Below are 23,823 nucleotides of genomic sequence, written 5' to 3' on the forward strand. Positions count from 1 at the left end.
AGGCAACCAGCAACAGAACAAGGGGACACAGTCTCAAGTTGTGCTGGGGGAAGTCTAGGCTGGATGTTAGGAGGAAGTTGTTGGCAGAGAGAGTGATTGGCATTGGAATGGGCTGCCCAGGGAGGTGGTGGAGGCACCGTCCCTGGAGGTGTTCAAGGCAGCATTGGACGTGGCACTTGGTACCATGGTCTAGCCTTGAGCTCTGTGGTAAAGGGTTGGACCTTCAGGTAGTTGTAGACAGCAGTGAGGTCAACCCTGAGCCTCCTCTTCTCCAGGCTGCACACCCCCAGCTCCCTCAGCCTCTCCTCACAGGCTTTGTGTTCCAGGCCTCTCACCACCTTTGTTGCCCTTCTCTGGACACCTTCCAGCACCTCAACATCTCTCTTGAATTGAGGGGCCCAGAACTGGACACAGCACTCAAGGTGTGGCCTGACCAGTGCTGAGTACAGGGGAAGAATAGCCTCTTGTGTCCTACTGGCCACACTGTTCCTGATGCAGGCCAGGATGCCATTGGCTCTCTTGGCCACCTGGGCACACTGCTGCCTCATCTTCAGCTACTCTCTACCAGTACCTTCAGGTCCCTTTCTTCCTGGATGCTCTCAGCCACTCTGTCCCCAGCCTGTAGTGCTGCTTAGGGTTGTTGTGGCCAAGGTGCAGAACCCTGCCCTTGGCCTTGTTCAATCTCTCAATGTGTGGCCTCTGCCCACCCATCCAGCCTGTCTAGGTCCCTCTGCAGGGCTCTCCTCCCTTCCAACAGATCTACACCTGCTCCTAGCTTGGTGTCATCTGTAAACTTATGATGCTGGAGTCAATGCTCTGCTTCAGATCATCAGTAACAATCTTGAGCAGGACTGGGCCCAGCTCTGATCCCTGGGGCACAGCACCAGTGCCAGCTTCCAACTGGCTGTGGCACCATTCACCACCACTCTCTGGGCCTGGCCTTCCAGCCACTTCTTGACCCATATCAGAGTGAATCTGTTCAAGCCAGGAGCTGCCAGCTGTGCCAGGAGCTTGTTGTGGCAGACAGTACCAAAGGCTTTGCTGCAGTCCAGGTAGACTCCATCCACAGCCTGCCCTGCACTCACCAGGCAGGTAACCTGATCATAAAAGGAGATCAGGTTGGTGAGGCAGGACCTGCCCTTCCTAAACCCATGCTGGCTGGGCCTGATCCCTTGGCCATCCTGTAGGTGCTTTGTGATGGCACTCAAGATGACCTGTTCCATGCCCTTGCCTGGCACAGAGGTCAGGCTGACAGGTCTGTAGTTTTCTGGCTCCTCCTTATGACCCTTCTTGTGGATGGGCATCACATTGGCAGCTTCCAGTCTTTGGGGAGCTCTCCAGTGAGCCAGGACTGCTGATAAATGTTGGAGAGTGGCTTGGCCAGCTCAGCTGCCAGCTCTCTCAGCACGCTAGGATGGATCCCATCCGGTCCCATGGACTTGTGAGGATCCAAGTGGCTCAGTGTTTTACTCTTAAAAAATGCCCACTTTTGGCTACGCTGTGAAAAAATAATGTCCACTGGAGTGTTTCTGCCTCTGATCATCTTCAGATTGTGACCTGACATGAACACATTTATGTAATGCTTCCTAGCAGCAGCGCTGCTGCTGGGGACGTGGCTATTCCTGTGGCCAGAGGTAGCTCCACCTCCGATTTCAAAGGTCTTTCTAGCTATTCAGTTCAGCAAATGTCATGCTAGGAAGGAGGAATTTTCCTTACAAATATCACAACAGTGGTGCTGGAAGGCAGCAGTGTTTTATCAGTGCTTACTGTGCCAGGTGAGCTTGCTGAGAAGGTCAGTGTTTGTTCTTTTGTCTTCTAGTGTGTTGCCAAAGATGACTCTTTTTTTTCCCCTTGTGTGCTGCAAGTCCTCCCTGCTCAGGTAAGGGATATTGGCTGAGTATTGCATTGAGACAATTCCTGCTGATGTGTGGGATTTTGTTGTTGTGCCAAAATGCAGACCAGCATTGGAAAGACACTGATGAGGCTTAGCTCTGGAGTGGGTTTTTCAATGCAGACCAGTTTGGAAAGACACTGATGAGGCTTAGCTCTGGAGTGGGTTTTTCAATGCAGACCAGTTTGGAAAGACACTGATGAGGTTTAGCTCTGGAGTGGGTTTTTCAATGCAGACCAGTTTGGAAAGACACTGATGAGGCTTAGCTCTGGAGTGGGTTTTTCAATGCAGACCAGCATTGGAATGACACTGATGTGGCTTAGCTCTGGAGTGGGTTTTTCAATGCAGACCAGTTTGGAAAGACACTGATGAGGCTTAGCTCTGGAGTGGGCTTTTCAATGCAGACCAGTTTGGAAAGACACTGATGAGGCTTAGCTCTGGAGTGGGTTTTTCAATGCAGACCAGTTTGGAAAGACACTGATGAGGCTTAGCTCTGGAGTGGGTTTTAAAACAGATGACTTCACATGAGCATTACTATGGCAATCCTTGACTCTGCAGCTGGCACTTGCTGGCTTTGGTGTCAGCACCTTTGAAGGAATCAGTCTTGATGTAATACAATAAATAATATATAGTTTCAGGCCAGGAGTTTTGGTAATCATCTATGATATTTATATAGGTTGTGACTCCCTTACTGTCACATACATCACATGTATGCAAAGATAGACACTCCCAGATGTGCTTCCAGGCCTGGAATACCATACTTCATTCAGGAGCAATGGGAAGATGATTTGCCATTGGAATGGGCTGCCCAGGAAGGTGGTGGAGTCGCCATCCCTGGAGGTGTTCAAGACTGGCTGAGGCACTTAGTGCCATGGTGTAGTTGACTGGCTAGGGCTGGGTGCTAGGTTGGACTGGATGGTCTTGGAGGTCTCTTCCAACCTGTTTGGTTCTATGGTTCTATGGCCTGGCTAGCCTTTTATTTCTCTGACCTGCCTCCCTATTTCAAGAGTAGAAGCTTTGTAGCATGAAGGTGTAATTTCAGGCTATTCCTATTCTGACTGCAAGCACTCAGTTCTTTGCATTTTAAGAATTAAATGATCTCAGGGTAGAAGTGGTGTGTCTGAGCTGAAGACTGCCTTAAGATAGTCTGCTAGTGATCAGTTGGCAAGGCATCTGGCAAGAATTATCTGGCAAGAATCAGGTCTGTAATTCTTACATATCCCCCTGAGATGAGTTAGAATGCTCCAGTGGAGTATTCTCCCTGGGACAGTAATTCTGACTCAATTCCATGAACACAGATTTGTGCTTCCATTCACAACAGATGTAATCTAGGGACAGAAGACACTAGGTGTTCTACTTTCTTTTCTCAGATGCCAGAGCTTATTTACAGGGCTTTCTCTTTTATCTTCTTCCCTCTTTCTTTTATCTCATTGTCTTTTGCTCTTAATTTTCCCTCTGCTCTTTTAGTTTCTATATGGGTAAAATTACACATCTCAGCTTAGAATTTATGTAAACATCTACTTGTCTCCTGTTCTTGCTCATGATGGCTTAGAAAGCCTAGAGGAAACAGGAATGCCATTTCTACTGTTCCACAGAGTACAAAGCAACAGTCACAGGATACACTGTCAATACTTTCTATAGGACTATCTCATCACTTCAAAGGCTGTGCTTTTGACTGCTCAGCTGATCTAGCTCACTGTTAGATGCTACAACCTAGAACTGGAAGCATTTAGGTAGATAGATCGTGTCAGAGTCACCTCAGCTATGGTCTTAGCAAAAGAAGTTCTGAGGACTACTGAGAGACTTAATTATAAAGCCCAGTTCATATTACTGCACAATACAGTGTGGTATGGAGGCATTTGGGCTGGCTCCACACCAAGTAAGACAATATCCACCGTGCATCCAAGCTCATGTGCCCTGTTGGTTAGAGCTTACCCACCCAAGAAGCAATGTCCCTTCCATAGCTTCACTTCATCTGGACCAAGCTACAAGGTGCTTGCTACCATTTATGTACCAAGTGCTGTGCTGCAGCATGAGGCAGCATTGCCAGCTTGGTAGGGTAACAGCCTGGAGATCCCTCTGTGTTGTGGCAAAATCAATTAAAACCTTTATCAAAACACACAAATTTGTATTTCATTTGAAAGCATCCTCAAAGGTGTCCAGTGTGCTTCTGTCCTTTCTCTCCTAGATGTCTGGTATGCCTTTGGCTTTCATTGCTCAAGGCAAATTTTGCTTTATTAACAAACTGCCTCGTTTTAATAATCTTCCATTTTCAATTCAAGGTATATAAGCATGGCTTTGGTTTGCTTCAGGTGACCAAGGCTAGTAGAAGGCACAAAATGGAATTGATTCATCAACAATGGCATCTCAAATGTTATTTACATATGTCTGAAGTGCTCTGTTGAAATGTCTTCCTTGAAAACTAGAAACTGCAATACACATAGGTTGATAGCTGTGTGGGCTTTGCTGAATATAGAAACCAACAGCTAATTAGAGGTGTTGAGACATTGCTGACACCTCTGTGATGTGAGATCCTTCAGACAGGGTGAAACCATGCTAGAAAACTTTCTCAAATCTCAAAGCAGAATCTGACAGACCTTGGAAGCTTAAAACCATTGGTGTTTTGCCTGGATTCTCCTTCTCTGCCACTGGAGCCTACTTCCTTCAAAAGAGCTTAAAAGAAGAATGGTATTTAAGGTTCTCTTTGTAAATGAAATAATAATTGCTTGGAAAATAATGCAATTGGTGCAGTGTAAACTCTCTGGAGTAGCTGGAGAAGGTGCTGCAGAGGCTTTCCAGCAGTTATACACTGAGAAGTATTCTTAATCTCATAGACAATGTGTAAAGGGAATGACCTTTATTATCTACAAGTCCTCACAAGCTGAGGGCACAGTCTATACACCTGTATGTGGCCCTCTCTCCTTTCCTTCTTTAGTAGATTATTTAATGCCCAAGCTCACCTTCATCTGTTGTCATGCTTCAGTGATTTATTGACTTCACAAGCTTCTGATTAATAAACCTGGAAGAACATCCATCAGAAGAACTGAGAATGTGTGATCATTTCCTCCCAGGCTCTCATTAGCTGCGTCTGTCCTTATGGAAGTTCTATTTTTATCTTTCTATTTCCAGACTAAAGCATATGACATTTAAAAGTAATTCCCTACAATCAATCTTTTGTTTCTCTGGACTGTTAAAAACTTTGGTCAAGCTGGAATATGATGTCTGTGGTGCTGACTGAAATCATAGAATCAAGCAGGTTGGAAGAGACCTCCAAGATCATCCAGTCCAACCTAGCACCCAGCCCTATCTACTCAACTAGACCATGGCACTAAGTGCCTCATCCAGGCTTTGCTTGAACACCTCCAGGGATGGTGCCTCCACCACCTCCCTGGGCAACCCATTCCAATGCCAATCACTCTCTCTGCCAACAACTTCCTCCTAACATCCAGCCTATTCATGTACAGTCTTGATGAATTCATAGATGGCTTATTCAGATTCCTTCACTCAAGATGGATAATACAGAGCTCCACAGATAATTCTATGACCATATAAAAAGTTAGTGGGATTTACATACAAGGAATTACACTCACAGTGTCCTAAAAGAATTTCCTTTTCCTCAAGGTGTGGTCTGACCAGGTGGCCAAGAGAGCCAATGGCATCCTGGCCTGCATCAGGAACAGTGTGGCCAGTAGGACAAGGGAGGTTATTCTTCCCCTGTACTCAGCACTGGTCAGGCCACACCTTGAGTGCTGTGTCCAGTTCTGGGCCCCTCAATTCAAGAGAGATGTTGAGGTGCTGGAAGGTGTCCAGAGAAGGGTGACAAAGCTGGTGAGGGGCCTGGAGCACAAATCCTATGAGGAGAGGTTGAGGGAGCTGGGGGTGTTTAGCCTGGAGAAGAGGAGGCTCAGGAGTGATCTTATTACTGTCTACAACTACCTGAAGGGACATTGTAGCCAGGTGGGGGTTGGCCTCTTCTCCCAGGCACCCAGCAATAGAACAAGGGGACACAGTCTCAAGTTGTGCCAGGGTAGGTATAGGCTGGATATTAGGAGGAAGTTCTTCACAGAGAGAGTGATTGGCATTGGAATGGGCTGCCCAGGGAGGTGGTGGAGTCTCCATCCCTGGGGGTCTTCAAGAAAAGCCTGGATGAGGCACTTAGTGCCATGGTCTGGTTGATTGGCTAGGGCTGGGTGCTAGGTTGGACTGGATGATCTTGGAGGTCTCTTCCAACCTGGTTGATTCTATGATTCTATGATTAAGTTGCTCTAGTTTTAAGTGACAGGAACTGCAGTGAAATACACCTCTGGTACTTTCAGATTGCTACACTAAGTGGGAAAAGTTTTTGTTTAGAGCCTCCATACTAAGTTCTCCTCTTAATGAGACACTTGTGGGTTAAAAACACTTTCCCAAAGTGACTTCCCACGTCTTTTCTACATTAGTGACAGGCTGGAGAAGAAAATGCAGAGTATGCCTGAAAGTGATAAGTTGAGGTTACAGGTCTTGCCAAAGTCAAGTGCTAGAGAGTTTCAGCTGCAGAGAGCTGATGCTTTGAATTATAACCGAGTGATTAATGTTTCTAACATAAGTGGGTTTGGGAGTTACAAGGACTTAGGGCAAGAGCTTGGATATGTGTGGTGAAACCTGCTTTTAGAGATATTTTATTTATAGCACATTCATTAGGTTGGACAGAGTGGACAACATGTGCTTATGTGGTTAATGATAAATCCATCTGAGGACTGAGCTAGTCGGCTGACTTGTAAGCAAGACAATTGTAGAGCAGGTTTGGCTGGAGAGGGATGGACTTGAGAGAAATAATTTTTTGTCTGGAGACTGGGGAGCAGGGAGAGGGCAGAAGCTGAAACCAGTTTTTCTCCTGCTGTAAAATACATAGGATGTAAATGCTACAGATCTTCCATAGGTTTTAAAGGTCATTTGCCTGCGAGGTCTGTGTGGCTGCCTTCATAAATAGCAAAAACAATATGGAAAGGGGCAGCCATGGCTGGGAAGGGATAAGAATATTTTTAATAAAGGTAGCAGGTGATGGAATGTTAATGTATGAAAACTGTGTGTTGTGGTAGGCCCAAAATAGGCTGGTACATGTCCTGCCTTGCCTAGGCATGTTCTTCTGCTCCACCAGAGAGGCAAGCATGGGAAACAGACACAAAAGAACCTGGAGCCACTGAGGCTGGGCTGCCCAGGGTCCTGTGGTGCAAGGTGCACACACTGAGCTTGTGCCTGCCTAGTGCAGGGCCTGTGCTTTGCCCAAGTTAGGGACAAGCCAGCCTGTGGCTCTGCCTAACATGGGAAGCTTTGGCTAACTGCCATCCTGAGTGGCTGTTCTGTGTCCAAAGGGCAATTCATCTCGGCCCACACTGATCAAAGGAGATGTGCAGGTGAGCAACCTGCTTCTGCTTCCCTGCTTTGCTGCCCTGCTCTGTGCCTGCTCTCTCTGCTGTGCCCAGCCCTGCTGCTCTTGCACACTGCCTTAGTGCTGCTCAGAATCCCTGCACATAGACACAGATGGTGCAGAAGCAGCCAGGAGACAAGGGCAGAGATTGTCTGCGTCCTGTCCCCAGAAGCCAGGAAGATTCAAGCCTCAACGTCCAACAAGACAGAGTCCCCTGACAGCTTTTGGGCACTGTCTGGACTGTGGCTGGCTCCTGTGAGGGTAATAATAATAACCTGTGAGTAAATGCTTTAATGCCTCTTTGTAATCCTCTGCTGCCTGCTGCCATAGAGCAGAAAGAGCTTGAGCCCAGCTGCTGGGCAAGCAGCACATTGACTGCAAGCAGCATTTGACCACGGAACATTCTCTTCCAGTTCAATTAATGTGTCTATATTTTGCAGGTTACATTAGATGCAGATATCATCCAGAGAATGTTTCCATGACCGTGTAAGAACTGAAATATTATTAAAATGAGTGGTGGGGGGTGGCAGAGTTCTGAATAGCAAAACTGATAAAGAATAGTAACTTTGGAAAATATCATCTCGCAGCAATTCATTTCCCCTCCCCAACATTGTGGCGATCTCTATGAAATAGCAAAAGCCAGAAAAGTCTTCATCTCTGCAGCATGATAATTTTGCCTGTGGGATCCAGGGAGGTGGTGGAGTCACGGTCCCTGGAGGTGTTCAAGCAAAGCCTGGATGAGGCACTTAGTGCCATGGTCTAGTTGACTGGATGGGGCTGGGGGATAGGTTGGACTGGATGATCTTGGAGCTCTCTTCCAACCTGGTTGATTCTATGATTCTATGATCAGACGTTCTAGCATGAAGTGAAAAGTGTTGGACAAAAAGAACTTTATGTAAAACTGCTCTTTCTGTTTGGATTCACTGGACCTTAATCCTGCTGCTGTAAGTGGTTTAAGATAGCCTTTCAAATACAATGATAAAACAAAGTGAGAGGATAGTTTGATTTGAAAAAGTGTTTTGACACATGGTTAGTGTTGTAGCTTTAGTTATACATCTCCCAGCTGGATGGAAGAAACTCTGATGCCCCTGTTCTGGCCCTATCCTAGGTAGTATGAGTCATTAATTGGCAATGCTCAATTTTTTTTCTGGTGTGAACTATAATTTGCTTTCAAACTGAAGTCACAGTATCACAGTATCACAGTATTATCCGGGTTGGAAGAGACCTCACAGATCATCAAGTCCAAACCTTTACCACACAGCTCAAGGCCAGACCATGGCACCAAGTGCCACGTCCAATCCTGCCTTGAACAGCTCCAGGGACAGCGACTCCACCACCTCCCCGGGCAGCCCATTCCAGTGTCCAATGACTCTCTCAGGGAAGAACTTTCTCCTCACCTCCAGCCTAAATCTCCCCTGGTGCAGCTTGAGGCTGTGTCCTCTTGTTCTGGTGCTGGCCACCTGAGAGAAGAGAGCAACCTCCTCCTGGCCACAACCTCCCCTCAGGTAGTTGTAGACAGCAATGAGGTCACCCCTGAGCCTCCTCTTCTCCAGGCTAACCAATCCCAGCTCCCTCAGCCTCTCCTCGTAGGGCTGTGCTCAAGGCCTCTCCCCAGCCTCGTCGCCCTTCTCTGGACACGCTCAAGCATCTCAATGTCCCTCCTAAACTGGAGGGCCCAGAACTGAACACAGCACTCAAGGTGTGGTCTAACCAGTGCAGGGTATAGGGGCAGAATGACCTCCCTGCTCCTGCTGGCCACACCATTCCTGATGCAGGCCAGGATGCCACTGGCTCTCTTGGCCACCTGGGCACACTGCTGGCTCATGTTCAGGCGGGTATCAATCAGTACCCCCAGATTGGTAAGATAAATTAAAGGCAAACAATTAAACCAAATCAATTGCCTTTAAATAGCACCTACATTCAAAAGTGTGTTATTTTTCTTGTTAGTTGCTTTTCTTGATAGCAAAGCTAAATGTTGTAGACTTAAACACCTCGTTGGTTAACAACTATCAGAAAGGAATTGAGTGTGGCACATCCTCACAAATAAACAGGTAAAACCTGTCCTTCTGAGACATGCTTTTCCCCTGCTGCTCCTCTTAGGTAACAATGTCAAGGAAGCTAATTGCAAAATAACTACTTCTTGACTGAAAGGATTCTCATACACTGGAATAATCTCTCAGGAAAGTGGTTGAATCTCCATTCCTGGAGGTGTTTAACAGATGCAGAGATGTGCTAAGGGACATGGTTTAGCACCAGACTTGAGCGAGTTAGGTAATGGCTTGAGCGTGTCCAGAGAAGGGCGACGAGGCTGGGGAGAGGCCTTGAGCACAGCCCTACGAGGAGAGGCTGAGGGAGCTGGGATTGGTTAGCCTGGAGAAGAGGAGGCTCAGGGGAGACCTTATTGCTGTCTACAACTACCTGAGGGGTGGTTGTGGCCAGGAGGAGGTTGCTCTCTTCTCTCAGGTGGCCAGCACCAGAACGAGAGGACACAGCCTCAAGCTGCACCAGGGGAAATTTAGGCTGGAGGTGAGGAGAAAGTTCTTCCCTGAGAGAGTCATTGGACACTGGAATGGGCTGCCCGGGGAGGTGGTGGAGTCGCCGTCCCTGGAGCTGTTCAAGGCAGGACTGGACGTGGCACTTGGTGCCATGGTCTGGCCTTGAGCTCTGTGGTAAAGGGTTGGACTTGATGATCTGTGAGGTCTCTTCCAACCCTGGTGATACTGTGATACTGTGATACCTCTGAGAGATCTTTTCCAACCAAAATGATTCTATGGTTCTGCTCTGAAATGCTTGCCCATAGCTTTTCCAGGTGTTGCTGCAGGTGCCATATGTGAGCTTAGTTTATTAGAATAAGCTTTCAAAAAACCCAACTGTTTCTACCAAGAATTATTAGACAGAGAAAATGGCACCTAACAAAGAGCTATTTAATTATATACATAAATATATGGGAAAACCATGTACAGGAAGCTACCTTAGATTAATTCACATTGAAAACTCATTTATTGCTCTTAGAATAATGAGCTAATAAAAGGCATAGTGGCTTTTCTCCTCTCTTGTCACCTTGTCATTCAGAGTGCCTACCCTGCTGAGAAGACACACTTCAGTGCCACAGTTTATCAGTCTCCAGCAGCAACTGCATGAAACTTAATGGCCTAATCAGTGTCTACCTCATTCAGAGGCTACTCGAGATTACTTGTTTCAGGCATCAAAAGGCATGATGACACTATTACCATATTTATTTTGTAGATATTAAATCATCTGCTATGCCAGGCAAACACAAGTCCTGCTTTTGGGCCCCATGTTAGACACTGAAAAATTAGGTACAGAGACTGAAAGAATTAGCTAGGCTTCCTCCATAGTCCCTGGAGCAGGAGGGGCAGGTCTGGAGGTGATTCCTCTCATCTGTCTTAAAGTATGCTTGGATAAGACAAATTATCCTCCACAAGTGCCAGTCTCTTCTTTAAAAACTACAGAGAGACAGCACCGGCATTTGGTTCAGTTTAGTTCTGAGATGGCTCAGCTAAGTGGAGATACTTCTCACCTTGTGGATTTAAGAAGCTGTGCTTGTGCTCTGAACTGCAAGGGTAAAGCTCTGGTGGTAGATGTGCTTCTTGCCTTGCACTGCTTACGCACAAAAGTCAGTGTCCAAAGTGCAAGAAATAAGGATGTTAAACCTGTGTAGAAAAGCTCAAGAGGCAGAGGGGCAAGCTTGCATCTATCCAAACTTTGGGATGAAGAAAAAGTCTTGTGAGTCTTTCAGCTAACTTGTCATTCTGAGACTACCTATATTAACTGGTTAATTAAATAGTTCCAGGGAAAACTTTTATCTGTGTTGTTAAATTTGATCACGGTCCCTGTTTATCCCAGTCCAGTGGCAGCTCCCTGGCTTGGTCATTAGCATTGCCCAGAGCTTGTTCCCGACAAGAAGTTTGGTAGGGCTGTTCTCTTTTCAAGCCTAAAGGCATTGAGCCTCCAATGTGTGTATGGCTGGATTGTGCCTGGTGGCCCCAGGGCCAAAGATCGTGCCCGACCTTATTTAGTTCATGACAAGCAATAAGCTCTTACAGTCTCCTGATGTTTTGTTTTTATTACTTTACCTCACCAGGATTAAAACCACAGGGAAACAGCTAGGGTTGATATGCAGCTAACCTGACTTTGCAATAGCATGGTGTAACCTACTTTCCTTCCAAAGTTTAAGCTATAAAGACCTTGCAGATCTGATTTTGGCCAGGATACCCTGATCTGCATCAGGAGCTGCTTTGGTCACTGATTTCAATGGGCCACACTGGGAGCACATCAGGGTTTGGAGCTGATGGCTGTTTGTTGAGGTTGTTGAGCAAGCAGATCTGCAAGACGTCTGCTCGAGAGTACACCAGCTCTGATCTTAAAGTAGACACAGCCTTAAACTGGTTTAAGGGCATAACTATTCTGAGTTTATTTGAATAGGATCACAGGGGTTGGAAGGGACCCAAAGAGATCATCCAGTCCAACCCCCCTGCCGGAGCAGGACAATCCTATCTAACACAGATCACACAGGAACACATCCAGGCAGGCCTGGAAAGGCTCCAGAGAAGGAGACTCTACAGCCTCTCTGGGGAGCCTGTGCCAGTGCTCTGAGACCCTCACACTAAAGAAGTTCCCCCTTGTGTTGAGGCAGAACCTCTTTTGCTGCAACTTACACCCATTGCTCCTTGTCCTATCCCAGGCAGCAGTGAGCAGAGCCTGTCCTCCCCCTCCTGGCAGCCCTCTCAGTCTTCTCTTCTCCAGACTAAGCAGCCCCAGGTCCCTCAGCCTCTCCTCATCAGCCATGCCCTCCTGTCCCCTCATCATCCTCATAGCCCTCCGCTGGACCCTCTCCAGCAGATCCCTGTCCCTCTTAAACTGGGGAGCCCAAAACTGCACTCAATATAAGGCTCTGTTTATATTTCTTTGATTAATTGAAAATAGCCTCTTGTTAAGGGAGTGACAACCAATACCCGAACATTGTGCTCAAGTCATTTGTAGGAGTGAAAAAAAACCCCTAAGGTTAGCCAGGTCATGGCCCTCGTTTGGATCAAAGCCTGTGCTGAATGCTTGTATAAATGCCACAACTTAAAGTGTTTTGTATTCGAGGTTGAAGTTTGGAGTAAAATGATACTGTAACAATAATTCAGCTTGTTAACACACTGCCACGTTCACAAAGGCACAGCAAAGACAGAGATGCTGCTGATGGAGAAGCTGGAGAGCAGTCTAAGTGTGTTAAAAATTTACAGCATAGGTGAGATCATTACTGTAGTGCCACATCCAGTTGTGGTGAGCACATTTCAAAATGGACTTTAGTGCAATGGGAAAGTGACTCAAAAGAGTGTCTGGCACGGTTTGTGGTCTGTCCATAAAGTCTGCCTCACTGTGAAGAGGCTGAAGAAGAATTGGCTAATTTTCTTTGTTCAGGACAAGGTTCTGAGATAGGTTGTCTGTGGTTTTGTAAGGTCAAGCCTACATAGTGAGAGAACAGCAGGATCCAGTTTCCACTTGGAGCTGCATGGCCTGGGTGCTTTCAACCCAAATTCTGAAGGGACCTCAGCTATGCTCCAGCTTCAAATATTCCTGCTGTGCTGATGCTAAACTGAAGTTGTGCTGTGTCTTGGTGGGCCACAGCTCTTCTCTGTTTGTGCTCCCTGCAATGGATATATGAATGATATCCAGTGTTAAGGGTGAAGAGAGAGACTTAGAAGGGGCAGCCTTTCTTGGCAGAGTGATAGCCACTCAAATAACTTATCTGAGGTAAATTGCCCTTCACTGAAACCCTCTGATTCAGGATGGGATGTCTGCTTGAAAGACATGCTGTAATGCATAGCCATTCTGGTGTTGCTTTGAGACACCATTCTGTGGCTTCAGCTATGCAGGTGATGAGACCAGAGGACTGAAATGATTAAACAAGTGATCTCACCTGGCCTTAAGACACTCCTATTAAGTGGGAATATTTAAAACATCTTTTTATTTGAAATAGGAATACTGTATTCCTATGAAACTAACTGGGGAGTGAAGAGCTTTCGGCACAGCCATCTTCAGCCTGAGAAGGCTCAATGATAAGGAAAAAAAGAAATCTCTCACCGCTTCCAAATTCGTGATCAGAATGACTACATTTTTCTTCCAGGAAAGAGCTGAATCTGAGCTTAGACCTGGTTTCCAGTTGTCCCTGGAGTGTACTTTAACCAGTGGGACACCTTTCAGCAGGATAATGAGTGATTCACCTACTCCCAAATGAAAATCATAGAATCACCTAGGTTGGAAGAGACCTCCAAGATCATCCAGTCCAACCTAGCACCCAGCCCTAGCCAGTCAACCAGACCATGGCACTAAGTGCCTCAGCCAGGCTTTTCTTGAACACCTCCAGGAACGGTGCCTCCACCACCTCCCTGGGCAGCCCATTCCAATGCCAATCACTCTCTCTGCCAGCAACTTCCTCCTAACATCCAGCCTAGACTTCCCCAGGCACAACTTGAGACTGTGTCCCCTTGTTCTGTTGCTGGCTGCCTGGCAGAAGAGACCAACCCCCACCTGGCTACAGCCTCCCTTCAGGTAGTTGTAGACAGCAATGAGGTCCCCCCTGAGCCTCCTCTTCTCCAGGCTAAACACCCCCAGCTCCCTCAGCCTCTCCTCATAGGGTTTGTGTTCCAGGCCCCTCACCAGCTTTGTTGCCCTTCTCTGGACACCTTCCAGCACCTCAACATCTCTCTTGAATTGAGTGGCCCAGAACTGGACACAGCACTCAAGGTGTGGCCTGACCAGTGCTGAGTACAGGGGAAGAATAACCTCCCTTGTCCTGCTGGCCACACTGTTCCTGATGCAGGCCAGGATGCCATTGGCTCTCTTGGCCACCTGGGCACACTGCTGCCTCATCTTCAGCCTACTATCTATCAGTAGCCCCAGGTCCCTTTCTTCCTGGCTGCTCTAGGTTGCCTGTGTGGACACAGGTGGCACCCAGGTTTTGTGGGCACTTTATTACAGTGCTGGTGTGAATCCCAAACTGGGAAGGCAAAAGGGCCCCTGAGAAAGTCCTATGGGCACCTACTAAAGGGTTTATGGCACTGCCTACGGCAAAGGCAGGTGGCATTTGTAGAGAGCCTAAAGTCAAGCTAGGTCTGGGCTGCCAGCCAGGACCCATGCATACCAGGTGTTAGGACTAAAGGATGCTTTAGAAACTGCCACCCAGTTTAAAAGCTGCTACCGCATTCAGAGGATTTGCCTTGCTGGAACTTACCCATCCATCTTTCTTTGTCCTTCGAGAATCAAGGCAGGATCTTGCACCCATCAAGGCAAAGACTGGAACACATGCCCACTGCGGTTGTTTGCTACTTCTGTGGGTCTTGCCATTGTCGTGCTTCACTGGCGCCTGGGCTGCTGCTTGTCTTGTTCCTGAGACGTGTGGAGCTGTGTGCTCCACACCAGGCTGGGCATAGGACCCCAGCAGCCGCGGCCCCTCTTCTGCACTGTCCCCACACACGGGGAGCTGCCCGCAGTGCTGTGTTTCGGAGTGGCTGCCTGCGCCCCCGGCAGAGTGAGCCAGGCGGCAGCTGACCCGTGGGGTGCGAGGGGGTCGCTGCTTGCTGCCCTCGGGCACAAGTTGGAGCATTCTGTGAGTTTAAAACAGCCAGAAAGCTGCTGAAAATGACATTTTGCTCTCATCATCGCACTGCTCCTGCTCAAATAAATAAACTCTGACGGGAATCCCCCTCTCCATCCCCCCCCCTTCCCCCCATTCCTTCCTTGCTTTAATAAAACTTGTCACAGTGATGTTTTTTTTTTCCCAGTCAGCAGATTTTTAGACTGGTTAATGAGGGGGAAATTTTTTCTCTTCTGTTCCCCCCCCCCCCTCCCTCCCTCCCTGCCTTCCAAAATTGCCTCCCCTTTCTTTCATGTCAGGGGCCAAGTTTGGATTGGAGCCTGGTGAAGTTTCTGTGTCATTTCCTGTTGCTGCCCTCCTCGACACTGGCTCCCGCGCTGCGCTGCGCTGCGCTGCGCTGCGCTCCCCTCCCGCAGACGCACAGGGCGTCCGCCCGCCCGCCCGCCCGCTGGCTGCGCTGGGGAGGATGTGAGAGGGCAGGGGCATACCTCCCGCTCTCGCCTGTCACGCCGCATTCCTGCTCTCGCTGTCCGCACGGCTGCTGGGGACGCTGAAGAACTGTACGCCGAAACAACTTTCCGAGCAGCTCGGCTGGACTTCTCAGGCTGCTGAGAGCCTCAGGCGGTGAGAGCCAAAACGTCCTTCTCTCTTGCAAACTTCGCCGCCGAAAGGCAGGCAGGTGGTCGGGAGCGAGGCGGCTGCGGGATGCTGGTGCTGCGTGGTTGGGTGATGGGTCCGTGAGGGGCTGCGGTGCGCTCCTGAGCGCGCAGGAGGCACTGGGGAGGGACTGTGGCGAGGGAGCATTGCATGGGAGCCTGGCATAGGTTTCGCTCCGTAGAAGAGATCAGCGTCGGTGAGGTGCTGGCATTGATGCTGTTCTGTAGACGCTGTTGGCTTGGTGTAACTGATGGGGGGAAAAAGAGCTATTTAAGGCAGGGAGAGAGCAAGCACGGGGCTGTACAGAAGCTGGAGAGGCAGTGAAGGGAAGCGAGGGAGAGCACAGGGGGTGCTCAACGTTTTCACTTCTGTTGCTTGTCTTCCAGGTTCAGTTTAGAGTTTGCAGGTTTTTCCTTGGGCGTGCTCTTGGTAATGCACGGCGGGTTTGTGGGTGTGTACAGTCCTGGTGACTCTTTTTCTGACCAGAGAAGACTGATACTTGTGGGAATTTGTCTTACCCTTGCTCGGAGGAGTGGGCACAAATAAGCTGGCATCTCTAAAAACCTGCCTGTAGTGCCTCTCCTCTGACATTCCCTTATTTGCTCACTAAAACATACATATTTATTTGGTGGCAAACGACACAAACGTTTGTGCTTTAAAGTGGAGCAACTGTGACTTCATGTACTATTTCTGTCATTCCTGACTCGTTTAGTCCTGACTGTTTCTTGGACAAACAAGGCGTAGCAAACTGACAGAGACATCCTGAGGCATGTGCTGGAGCCGGTTCCCGGAGCTTTCAGAGTTAAAAGGCTTTCTTGAACTCACTGACACAGGGCAGTAAATTTCAACGTGTCAGTAAGTGAGAGGAAAAAGCGCTAGCAGGGCATTATGCACTGGCAGATGGAGTCAGCGCTGTGCAACTCCATCGTCTTCACAGGCAGGATTAGCTCCCAGCACCTCCAGCTACTCAGCAACGTTTGGAAAGGTCAATTATATGTACAGTATTTACCAGCTGATTAGAAGCAGGGGGAAAAGCCTTGGAGTTAGCCCTGGGAAAAATGATCCTAAGGCTTTGTGTACAGTTTATTTACCTCCAAGTCATTGCTCGATTCATGTTTCTCCTTCAGCTCCCCCTTGGTTTATCTTAGTTTTGCAGTAGAGTCCTCCCTGGCCCCTCATCCCCAGGACAGGAATGCAGTGGAAGACAGTACAAGATGGGGAACATAAGAAGGGGGCTTTGGGCACACCCTGAGCACATAAGTACTTTGCCTCAGCCTGCAGCTGAGCCACATCACCTCTTATGGCTGGGGAAGGTTCAAGATCCCTGTCCAGCCTTGGCATCCCTTGTCTTGCTCACGTTAGCAGCGGGGGACCCAGGAGACACTGCTGACAGTTTTGCCTGGAATCAGTTTCTAGGTAAAAGCTCAAAGTTTGTTTCATATTTCCTATATGAAAGGCACTTTTTTTCTTTAAAAAAAAAAAAAAAAAGGAGTTGGGCAGGAATTGCTTTCTTGGGTCTTTCCATCTCCCAGACTCTTTCTGAGTGCTTTGCTACTCTCTACAGTAGTACTCTTCACTTTCCTGGCTTACACCTGTACTGGTGTGCTGGTCTTGTGTCACTGCACCGCTGATACACATGGATTGGTCTGAGACAGCTCCCGTGTGTTGCTGGGAGTTAGGATGGGCCAGGACACTCCAGAAAGGCAGTTTGGATGTGACCATCTTGTGTCAGAGCCTGAGAGAGTTTAATAATATGTAGGCGTCAGGCTGTGCCAGTTGGCTTCAGGGCTAAAGAATGGTCTCTGGCACGGTTTAGTTTGCTAGTAGAGATGTAGCCGAGAGGCTAATGAGCTCATCTAACAAAGGGAGGAGAGAAGCTGTAGCAGCAGTCACTCCCAGCACCTCTGAGGACCTGAAGAAACAGTGTTTGCCTGCAACTGTACTCTGTATTTCTTGTTACGAAAGGAAACGCAATGACAGACCCAGAGCAACGTTTTTGCAGGGGTCTGGCAGGCAGCTTCCCTCTGAGGTGAGTTGGAGCATTGCCCATGCAAAGCGATTGGGGTGGCTAAGTGCTTCAGGTGCTGCTGTTGGGTACTTGAAGCCCTGTAGAAATCTTTCTGCGTGTGTAAGTGTTGAGAGATGAGCCTCTGTCTCAGATGCAGGTTTGGGGAGTCCATTTCTATCCTAACATTTTACCAGTGGTTGCTGTAGGAGGAGATGAACATATTTTCATCCTTAATTATTTCAGATGTAGATGTGAATCCACTTAACTTTAAATTGACATCACTCCACTGAGTTCAGTGAAGTTATTCCTCCTTTACAGCAGCCGAAGGCAGATAAGAATCAGTCCCTTCATATTTGCTTTTTCTGTGCCTTGCAGAGGAGAAAGGAAGTCAAAAGAAAACCACTTAGGATGAGATTATGATGGGAACAGAAGGGTCTTGACTGCAAACAAGAACATTCTGTCTTTTTGGTGTTCTTGCTCCCCTAAGTCTAAGATTTTGTTTGTTTGTTTTTTTGTTTTCTTGGTGGAACCTGATTAAATGGAAAAGCAAATGCTGGGTCCGTGCTTTTACATAGAGCTGCTGCAAAAGCAGAGACCAGGGTCTGGTGTCTGTCCCACCTCTCTCCTCGCACAAGCGTGCTCTCCGCACTGTGCTTTCAGCGCTCATGTAGCCATGACAGATGAGTCAAGGGATGGAGATTCCAGTTCTGCTGCTTACCTTGGGAAAGCACTCTGGAGCCCAACAGACTTTACTGTCTGGAAATATTTCCTGTTGCACAACATAAATTGTCTGTTTCAGTTTAATCCTGTTGTCTTAAGTTACCTCACCAAAGTACTAGTTTGAGTAAAGCCTCTCTTTGCGGCCACTTCACTGCAGTGGGGAAACCAGTATTGTAAGAGGCCACAGGTTGAGAAGACTCTGCAAGAAGGTGGAGTGAGCACGTGCTTCCCTTCCCCCTTTTCTGTGTTGCACAAGGGCAGGGTGAACAAGTCTTGCTCTGTAACAGTAGGTCTGTGTTACTTCTAGTCCCTGAGCCAGATCCTTTGCTGCTCCACAAGTCTGTGGCAATCGCTGAGATCTCTCATGACTGGTAGCTTCTCAGGGCTCTGGTGGTTCATTTCTCTGAGCTTCTTTCTCTGCTTCAGTGTTTGAGCTTGGTGTGGTGCTCCCTGTCCTCCTTGAGGTTGCTCCAAGGATGCTCTGATACCACCCAGCAGTGTGTTGCCTGCCATCTGCATTTCTAATGGATTCATCGGTGGATGAGCAACAATGTTTGGGGAGGCTTTGGACTGCAAACAATTGCAGGTTCTTCCTGTCTTGACCATCCACCCAGGCTGAATCAGACATTGTGTTCTTCTGCTTTTCTCTTGTGTGGTTCCAGTTCTCGTGATATTTAACTGCTGGTACACAAATTAAGGTACCATTTACTTGCTCTAGTGAGTCTTCAGCTCACCTGCACAGATCTTTTGTTTTCCTTCTCATAATGCAGTACCACTACCTGAGGACAGACTTTGCCTTCTTACTTCAGGGAGCTGTTGATCCCTGCCTTGTTTATAGGACATGGCTATAGCAATGAGAATGGTAGTGGAGATGACCAGAATCAGCCAGATGATATCCTCGCTGTTGGCCAAACGTGGAGCCTTAGAGGTGCCTGGGTGTATGCCTTCTTCCCTCTCCAAACAGCACCCTTTTGCTTTGGCTATTTTAGAACAACTTTGCTGCTGGAGACTGAAGCTTTGGCCTGACAAGCTATTGGTCTGGGACTTACCACTGTACAACTCACAGCTGTTTAAAATGGGTCAATGCTGAAGCTGCAAGGGCGGTTTTTGTTCTTCTGTCCACTAGCCTGAGACTGCCTGACACATTGGTGGTTGTGGCAGAGTTGTTTGCTCCTCTAATTGGCTAAGGGAACTGAAGAGCTCAAAGCCAGACGCTTTTCCCCCATGCTTCTGACCTCTTCTGGTGTTGAACTAGTAAGAAGGAGGTGAGAGGCCTCTATATCTCATCAGCAATCCCTTTGGTCATCCTCTCCCTCCCTGGAAGTGTTATTTTTGGTTAATTCATACAAGTCTGGTCCTTGGTCTATCCTGTGGGAGGAAGCTCAAGGCTATAATTTTGTAATAAAAGCCAGATTTTTCTCTGGAGACAGAGTGGAGAAGGCCACTCCTGTTGCTTCTCCAGTTCTTGTTAGTTCTTCATCAGCTTAACCTGGCAACTATGAAAGGTTTTCTTTCCCTGCTGAGAATAAACTTGGCCTCTGAGGAAGGTCAGTACTGGGATGCTTACTCAGAGATGCCCCTTTCCACAGAGCCACAATTGAGAATCCCTCCTCAGGCTACTCAAGCCTAATCATCCTGATGCAAATTCCAAGCAGTTACTAGGGATAAGTTTCCCTGAATGCAACCCAGGCCATTTGCACCGTTGCAGAACCATGATGCTGTTAAAAACAAGTAGTTTTCCTCTATTGTCCTTGGCCAGAGTTAGTTTTCTCCTCCTCTGAAGAGCACAGAGCATTTTGTCCCTTTCTTTCCACACCAGCAGCCGCTGGTTTTCACTGGAGCAAACACATCTTTGTGCCTGCAGTTTGGAGAGCGTTCTCAGAGGCTTTCTCTGGTTATGAAAACATACAGAGTTGTCTCTCTCATGTCCTCTGTCACCACAGTAGTTCAGTGTTCTCCTCCTCCAGTGACCGTTGGCGGTAGAAGCACTGCCACTCCCTCCCTACTCTCTTCTCCTTGGCTGTCTTTGAAGTGGGGGTCGTTTCTATAGGGATCAGTGCAGCAGGAAGCTGAGAACATCTGAACTTGCCATAATTTAAGCATGCAAGTGCTACCTTAACCATATACAGAGAGCTTGCTAATTAAATCTGAGTTTGCTTCTTGGTCATCAGGCGCTGTACTAGGGACAGAGATAACAGCAGCTGAATGAAACTGGTATCTCATCCCCACTGCTACCTGACACAGGACCTGTAAGCTACTCACTCTTCTGGAGTTTCACAGAGAGACTTAATTTCATTAGCTCGATAATACACACCTTGTGCTCCTTTTATTTTACTAGTCACTGTGATTCCCCTCTGACATAGCCTAAATTTCACTAGATTCTTTTCTTCTTTCCTCTCTCCCTCCCACCCCACTGCCTGCCTTCTCCCTGGTATCCCTCCCCCATTATTAATACATACACAGACTGTATAATCTTCAGAGACTTATTTTCCTTTAATGAAATCAGCCTCCTCCTGGCTAGTGTAGTGCATGAATGTCATGTTTAAATATGTGCTTTTAAGTTCAGCCTTTTCCTTCAGACATATTACTTTACAGTGCATTTGGCTGTTAAACTGCAGTGCTGATTTAATACATCAGTGACCATGAAAGGCTCAAATTCCTCTGACTTCTGTTTTGCTGTTTCTCTCTATTTACTATTCACAATGCTCTGTTTTTTGGAATAGTGGGCAGATTGTAAGCTCAGATTGTTTTATTTCTTCTCCTCCACTTGATACAATGATTACAATCAGATTAATGCATTTAGCAGATTTGGAGCTGATTACAGAGCAAGTACAAAAAGCTCTCCTGAGAGCAATGCTGTGAATGTCACAGCAGTGTGAGGTGCAGGGTACCAGGTGTGCACAGGAACAAAGGAGTGAAGATCTGTACGAAGTGCAGAGAAGATGCATTATCTCTCTTCCACAAGCAGGAGCTGGAAGCAGAGAGCAATCAGCTGCTGGTGACAGTCCTTCTTGCTTCCTTTTTTCCCTTGAAGAAGGCTAGAAGTGTTTTCTCTTCTCTGCTGCAGTTCAGATGTGAGAAGGATGCTCTTAAGCCAGCTATGAAGACTTGAACAGCATCAAGCCTGTAAGGAGGCTCCTCACCTCCTTCTGAGTTTTGTGCCCAAAACCTCTCTTCTCTGTCCCAAATGTGCAACTGTTGGCCTGTATATATTTCCTGGGTATGGAAATTGGTCATCCAGAGTCTAGACAGCTTTCAATCATAGAATCAACCAGGTTAGAAGAGACCTCCAAGATCATCCAGTCCAACCTAGCACCCAGCCCTAGCCAGTCATCTAAACCATAGCACTAACTGCCTCATCCAGGCTTTTCTTGAACACCTCCAGGGACGGTGCCTCCACCACCTCCCTGGGCAGCCCATTCCAATGCCAATCACTCTCTCTGTGAAGAACTTCCTCCTAACATCCAGCCTAGACTTCCCCCGGCACAACTTGAGGCTGTGTCCCCTTGTTCTGTTGCTGGGTGCCTGGGAGAAGTGACCAACCCCCACCTGGCTACAACCTCCCTTCAGGTAGTTGTAGACAGCAATGAGGTCCCCCCCCGAGCCTCCTCTTCTCCAGGATAAACAAGCCCAGCTCCCTCAGCCTCTCCTCATAGGGTTTGTGTTCCAGGCCTCTCACCTCAGCCTTGTTTCCCTTCTCTGGACACATTCCAGCACCTCAACATCTCTCTTGAATTGAGGGGCCCAGAACTGGACACAGCACTCAAGGTGTTATTGTTGAAAAAGCAAAGAAAGATGAAGTTGGGAATTCCCTCTTTTTATTTTGCTTACTTGAAGTAAGAAGCCCAAGCTTGGCAAACCTGCCAGGCATGCTAACCCTTCCTGGCAAGTGCTTTGAAACAGGAGTTGCACATAGTGACAGCAAAAGCAGCAGCAGAAAACCCTCCCAGAGACAAAGGAATAAATCATGGGCACCGTAAGAGTAGACAAGTCAACCTCCATCTTCTGCTTGTGCCTTCCTGCATGGACCTGAGTCATCTCTCTTTCAGATGGATGCTGTGTCAGGTGATGAACATCTTATGCTTTGTTAGTGAAAACTTCCAGATGATGCTTCACACAGAATCAGAGAATAATAGGGGTTGGAAGAGACCTCTGAGGATCATCTATTCCAACCCCCCCGATAAAGTACATTCACCTAGATTATGTTGTAGAGGACTCTACAACCTCAGTGGGAAGCTTGTTCCAGTGTTCTGTCACCCTCAAAGTAGATTTTTATCTCATGCTCAGATGTAACATTCTGTGCCCACTGCCCCTTGTCCTGTTGCTGGGCACCACTGAAAAGTCTGGTCTCATTGTCTTGCCACTTCCCCTTTAGATACTCATAATCATTGATAAGATCCCCTCTTGGTCTTCTTTTCTCCAGGCTAAACAGCCCCAGGTCTCTTAGCTTTTTCTCATGAGACATACTCTCCAGTCTCCTCATCCTCTTTGTAGCCCTCTGCTGATCTCTCTCCAATAGTTCCCTGCCTCTCTTGAACTGGGGAGCCCAGAACTGAACACAGTATTCCATCTTTGGCCTCACTAGGGCACAGTAAAAGGGCAGGAGAAAGTCCCCTTGACCTACTGGCTACATTCATCTTAATGCACTCCAAGATACTCTTGACCTTCTTTACCACAAGAGCACACTGCTGGCAACTTGCTGTCCACTGAGACTCCCATGTCCTACTCTGCAGAGCTGCTCTCCAGCAGGTCAACCACTTACCACCTCTACAGGTTCATGGACTTGTTTCTCCCCAGGTGCAGGACTCAACAGTTGCTCAGCTTCTCTGAGAGCACCAAGCCAGGAGGTAGGTGCCAGTTGAGGTATAGCCCTGGGCTTGGTGTTTCCAGCTGGCTTGCTCTCAGCAGTTTCTCGCTCAGCCTGTGTGAGCGGCTAATTGTCCTGCACATGCACCCTGTCTCTCTGGACCTAACATGTACACCTGTGCATTCTGGATCACTCCTCAGAAACTCACCTCTCTTGTTTTCACTGTGTCAGGTGCTTGAACACTTAAGATAGGTGTTTCAGGTCATGCTGCTGGGCAGGATGTCTACAGGTTCATTTTTGTGACATTGTAAGGCTTTTATTAAACATGGCCTGAAGTCAACTTTCCATAGCTCAGCTTTTGCAGGTGCAAAGGGCAGGCTACAGTCCAGAGAAGTATTGCTGGCCTTAATCAGTATTTGCAAAGCAGTATGCAAGGCACAGCCTGTTGTCACTAAGAGAAATGATGCATGTTAGGAAGGGAATCACATGACTATCATGCCAAGCAATCTAACTTTATTTTCCAGCAGCACTGATTCTGTCCAGACTCTGTCCTGTAATTTTTTAGGGTTGTCTCTGAGGCAGGAGGTTGATACAAAAAAAAAACCAAAAAAGGTCTCCATCCAGGACCCTAGTTTGCTCTCTGCACAGCTTTAACTCTGCAGTTTGCTGCCAAGCATCACACAGCAGAGCAGAAAGCAAGGCAGAAAAGTGCTCATGAATCACCATG

General features: G+C 47.7%; 2 protein-coding genes across 4 annotated transcripts in view; both read left to right on the forward strand.

Annotated features, from left to right (window-relative positions):
• The window catches only part of GCFC2 (GC-rich sequence DNA-binding factor 2), a 988,578-nt gene that overhangs the window by 238,297 nt on the left and 726,458 nt on the right, over window positions 1-23,823 (forward strand). The gene's annotated exons all lie outside the window — the stretch shown is intronic.
• The window catches only part of EVA1A (eva-1 homolog A, regulator of programmed cell death), a 90,380-nt gene continuing 82,008 nt past the window's right edge, over window positions 15,452-23,823 (forward strand). For all 3 annotated transcript variants that reach the window (XM_064145736.1, XM_064145737.1, XM_064145738.1), the window contains exon 1: window positions 15,452-15,528. The gene's annotated coding sequence lies outside the window, so the exon portion shown is untranslated. The remainder of the gene's footprint in view (window positions 15,529-23,823) is intronic.

This window comes from Pogoniulus pusillus, chromosome 7 (genome assembly GCF_015220805.1).
Source record: "Pogoniulus pusillus isolate bPogPus1 chromosome 7, bPogPus1.pri, whole genome shotgun sequence".
Taxonomy (NCBI): Eukaryota; Metazoa; Chordata; class Aves; order Piciformes; family Lybiidae; genus Pogoniulus; species Pogoniulus pusillus.